Source organism: Capsicum annuum, chromosome 3, assembly GCF_002878395.1.
Source record: "Capsicum annuum cultivar UCD-10X-F1 chromosome 3, UCD10Xv1.1, whole genome shotgun sequence".
Taxonomy (NCBI): domain Eukaryota; kingdom Viridiplantae; phylum Streptophyta; class Magnoliopsida; order Solanales; family Solanaceae; genus Capsicum; species Capsicum annuum.
Genome location: NC_061113.1, coordinates 65,793,926 through 65,799,142, shown reverse-complemented (window position 1 = coordinate 65,799,142; position 5,217 = coordinate 65,793,926). Strand labels below are relative to the sequence as shown.

Genomic DNA, 5,217 nt, shown 5'->3' with positions numbered 1-5,217 from the left:
ACCAGTACAAAATTTTAGTCTTTTGGTCACACTAAATGTGTACCATACTTACTAAGTGTGGCCTATGTTATTAAAGGCCACACTTTTAAAGCGTATCCTTAGTTTTTAGCTTATGGCCACATTAGTTTTAGCAACGCTTTGAAAGTTTGGTCGTTAATTATATAGGCCACACTTTTCAAGCATTGGAAAATCATGATTAAATTGGAAACATTTATTTACATATATGACTACACTTTTAAGTGTGATATTAGTATAATTTAAAAGACAACACTTTAAAAATATGGCCTGGTATCCTCATTAAAATTTTTCACTATCCCTCCAAAATATTTCACTCTCCCTCCAATTTATAATTGGAAAAAAATAATTGAGAAAAGAAAATGTTTACCTCCTCTCTTAGATAATATCAATTCTCTCATATAAACAAAACCCTTTGCCCAAATTTCTTTGAATCCATCAAATCCTTTACCCAAATAGATTCTCTCAGCTCAATCCATTTAATTCATCAAATTTCTTCAATTTCTTTGCTCAAAATACTTAAATTTTATCGCACTGAGGCTCAATTCACAATCTTTTAAGCGCAGTTCAGTGATAAGAGCAACAATTTCTGTAAACATAGAGGAAATTTCAGCATAGCTAAGGGATTAGAGTGGAAATTTCAGCATAGCTAAGGGATTAGAGTGGAAATTTCATCTCAAGTAGTGATTAGAGAAGAAATTTTAGTGGAAATTTTAACTTCACTTTCGTTTACTCACTATGTAATTAGTCACCCATTTCATTTTTTTTAGAGGAAGAAGAAAAAGTAGGAGCCATCAACCCTCAGGTAGGGTTCCATATATATCACAACTCTCTTTTGTAGGATTCCATATATCTCACAACTTTTTGATAGGGTTTTTAAAATTTTTGCATATTCTTCCTTCGAGTTAAATTCCTGCTTAATTTTTAACATATTTTAATATATGGGTTAATTATAGTTCTACTTACTGTGATTAAGAACCAATATGGGTTAATTATAGTTCTACTTACTGTGATGTCTTGTAATTGTGTTTGTATTTTGCTTCTTATAAACATTTCTATAAGTTCTCTTTAACTTTGTATTTAGTGGGATGTTTCTTCTTCTTTATTGAGTATTGGGTGTTATTTAGTAACGTTTATTTGAAATAATAGAATAGCAGTTAGGAAATTAAATCATGTCTGTGGTTGCAAATTTCTCCAAACAGTTGTGCAATCGTATCTATAAATAGTTATTGGTGGATTGAACTCTTAAAGTTTAAATTAGGTCAAATTGATGAGGGACCAAACTAGTTGATTTAGACACCTAGCTCCATATTGTAGTTCCTCCAATCTGCTTAATATTATTAGTAGAAATAAAAGGAAAGCCCGACAGCTGATGCATAAAGCATCATTCTTTATGCAGGGTCAGGGAAGGGCTACACCTTAAGGGGTGTGATGTAGTGAGTGCAACCTACCCTGGTTGAAGTATTAGTGGTTGATTCGGTGGCTTGTATTCGTGACCCATATGTCATATAGAGACAACATAACCATTGATCCAAGGCTCCGCATCATTTTATGCATTTAACAATGCTATTGATTTCTTATCCACATGAGAAATTGACTCGGTAGACCTAAACCTTTTTTGTTTCCTAATGATATAGGTTCATGAAGGACAGAATCATGAATATTGTGCACTTGTGAAAAATGTTGTACTTCAGGTATTTTAGTTGTAATGAGCTTATTCTGACCAACATGCTTGTTTACATAATAGAGCACATCTTAGTGAGTGAGATAGAAAATTGATGTCTGTGCAGAGATAATATTATATCTGAAAACATAGAGTTCATATCCTTATACTGTGGAGTAGCTATTAGATATGTTCGATTTTTAATTGTTGGTATCTTACATGCTCACTTATTTTAGATTCACTTCCAAAAAAGATCCCTGGATGTATTATTATGGGTCAACTTCATTCCTCATTATGCTCAACATTGTTTCTTTCAGTGTTCCGCTAGATTAATTGTTTCTACTTCTTTGTTGTGCTATTTATATATAACTTGTTCAGTTTTTTCCTTTTAATGCAAGCTCAAGTTTATTCTTGGTTTTCTGATGTTACTTGTGTCTTTAACAATGACATTTGCACCATTTTCATACTTGCAAGACACACTTTTATACTCTATATCAACCTCGCCCTGCGCGACATGTTTTGTAACAATTAAAGGCTTTGCACTCATACCCTCAAGTTTTGAACAAATGTGAGACTTTAAAACCATCCTCATTCCTAGGAATAGATAGTTGGAGCACATAAAATGTACAATGTCAGTCCAATAGTGAATATCCAACATCATGAATGAGCCTGGTTCTGCTGTACTGTTCAAAAGTTGGACTTAACTCAGAAGTTAGTTTTGGCGATGACGATGGAAGAAAACCATATAGAGAAAATATAACTCACACTCTCAACTGGTTGAGTCTTTGACATGGTTTGAGCATATTTAGAAAATTAGTGCATATGAAACCCTCATATTCGTATTTGTGACTAGACTAGACATTCTTATATATAGATAATTTGAGGAATGGAGAATATTTTCTTGATAACGAATATTAGGAATGGAAAATATTACAGTAAAATAAGTTACTCTAGTGGGATTTTAGTTGCAAAACGTATTTACTGTAATCGTGGCGTATGGTCTTTCGGCCTGTATGCATGAATATATATTTATGTATTACTTGTTAACTGTAATCGTGTGGTTGCAGTTATGTTCTTCCTTTAGTTACTTGTGATTTGACAAGCTTATATTCCTTATAATAATGAAGTAAATAAACAAATCAAACCATGAGTTGTGCTAAATATTGATGAAGCACTGTATTGGATTTTATATCAATGCTTAAATGTGACCTGGTCTACTGCTTGCAATTGTAGACCTTTTAATGGAGCCACTCCTAGTTTCTCTCGTTGACATATTAGATGAAAGGATTTGTTCAATATTGTTATGACAAGTTAGTAGTGTGAAGTATGTTAGATCCATATGACACTGCTCATTTCTTCTTGCGTCTTCTTGCTAGCAGATAGATAAAAACATTCAGTGGGGGATAATCAATCACACATCCCTGAGGCATTCTAATATAATTAGATTCAAAGAGGTTTGTCATTGTCTTCTCCCTTATATCTTGATAGGAGGTTATACATGTATGACTAGTTTGCTCAAAATTTTACGCTAGGTGATTCTAACACCAACTCATCTCGCTATTGTGATGGAATATGCATCTAGTGAGGATCTTTTTAAGAAAATTTCTAATGCAGGGCGCTTCAGCGAGGATAGGGTATTTAATCCTCTAACTATAGAACATTGAGGTTATTGTTGTGCGAGATTTATGCGGTCAAATAATATCTTCTTGTGCAGGCTCACTTTTTTCTAGCAACTTTTATCTGGTGTCTGTTACTGTCACTCCATGGTAATGATTTCCATTAAATATTTACCCAATTTCTTTAAGTTTATTAAATTTGGAGATCTTGGAGATTTATTCAACCTGTTTGTGTTCTATTTCTTCTTGAAGCAAGTCATTAGGGCTTGAAGCTGGATAATACATTGCTTGATGGAAGCCCTGCTCCTCGACTAAAAATTTTGATTTGTGTTATCCCAAGGTAATAGGTCTTCCCCATCTTAAGCCACTAATAGGGGCATCATTAAATATTTTAGGCACCTTTGTTATAGATCCGGCACTGTTAGTGGGGTCTAGAGTAATCTGTATGCATAAGTGGGTAGATGGATATTTGGCATTTCTTGATTGTGCTGCATTGGGACCTCAATTATTATTTGAGATTATGCATGCCTATTGTTGTAGGTGTTGACCACCATCCAATAACATTGTATCTAAGGCATCTAGTTTTTGGTCCCAAGTTCCTTCTTATACAGACCTGTTTGACTGACATAAAGTTGAAGAATATAATTTGACTTGTGTATTATACTTGTAGTAGTAGGAAATTCATAAACTAGTTATATGAAAATAATCTGTAATAGAGAAAACAATAGCTAGAATTTTATAGATTCTTTACGTGTGGAACTTTGAGATATTGAAACAAGAGTGTAACATATAATCTGGCAGACTACTAATAGGATGTGAGCTGGTGTTGATTTGAAAAGTAGGACTTTGATTAGTTCTTGGATTGATTACAAGAGTGATGTGAAAAATTTGATGGTTTTCTTGATTTACTCTAGTTCAAAGCCTGAAAAACCAATCTTGATTGTTGTTATTGACTTGTCTGATTATATAAAAGAGTTATGTATATGGGGTTTGCTGCTTCTGCTGAGGGTAGTATTGAATTGCATTGAGGGAAATACTGAATTGTATACTATTGAGAATTGGAGTTTTCATACTTTGGGATTTATTAGTGTGAAGCAAAGGAGTAATCGTGATCAAATATTTGAATATTTGTCAAGCATAATTTTTTTCTAACTGCTTATTTATTTTGGATGTGTAGGAAAACTGCGAGTGATCAAATTTTAATGGTGGCCACCACAAGTCAAGTCGATCTAGATTGAAGTGAATAATAAAGAACTTTTTGAGCTATATTTTGATATATGTTTAAATACTTTCGGTTTTGTGTGGAACTTGCACAAATCTTTAAAATATTGTTTTCTAATTAATATGTGTAGTAAGAGACATGTTCTTTTGAAGTTCATTGCAAATCTATGCATTAGAGTTATTTATTAGCAAATTGGTGCATAAGATTATATATATATATATATAAATATTTATGTTTATGTAATGTGCTTAGTGATGTATATATTCCGATCAAAATAATTATTTTTCAATTTGAAATTACGTACTAACATTTTATATGCCTAATGCCATTTCTGTAAAATGTGGCTTGAACAATCAAATTTTAGGCAATATTGCTGCACTTCAAAAGTGTGGCTAAAACATGCGTACACTTTACAAGTGTTGTCATAGAGGATGTAAAAAAAACTACGATTTTGAAGTGTGGCTAGTAATAAAGAAAGGGCCACATTTTTTAAGTGTTGTTATAAAGGTTCTACAAAAGGCTACGCTTGTGAAGTGTGCCCAATTGTAAAACAAATGCAACATTTTTAAGTTTTGTCATAGAGGTGCTACAAAAGGCTACGCTTGTGAAGCATGCCCAATAGAAAAACAAAGACCACACTTTTAAGTGTAGCTTTATCAAATAAAAGTATTGTCAATGACAAGCTGCAAAGCGTGACCTTT

At 32.9% G+C, this 5,217-nt stretch overlaps 1 long non-coding RNA gene across 2 annotated transcripts; it reads left to right on the top strand.

Moving 5' to 3' along the window:
* The first annotated feature begins 290 nt into the window (after nucleotides 1–290).
* On the top strand, nucleotides 291–4,702 carry LOC107863767. Of its 2 annotated transcripts, XR_001672424.2 has the most exons (6): nucleotides 291–820; nucleotides 1,653–1,709; nucleotides 3,058–3,312; nucleotides 3,393–3,444; nucleotides 3,547–3,634; nucleotides 4,472–4,702. It is a non-coding gene; the product is annotated as an uncharacterized LOC107863767 (long non-coding RNA). The 2 variants fall into 2 exon arrangements; XR_007052918.1 differs by having other exon boundaries at nucleotides 308–820; nucleotides 3,058–3,444.
* The last annotated feature ends 515 nt before the right edge of the window (nucleotides 4,703–5,217 follow it).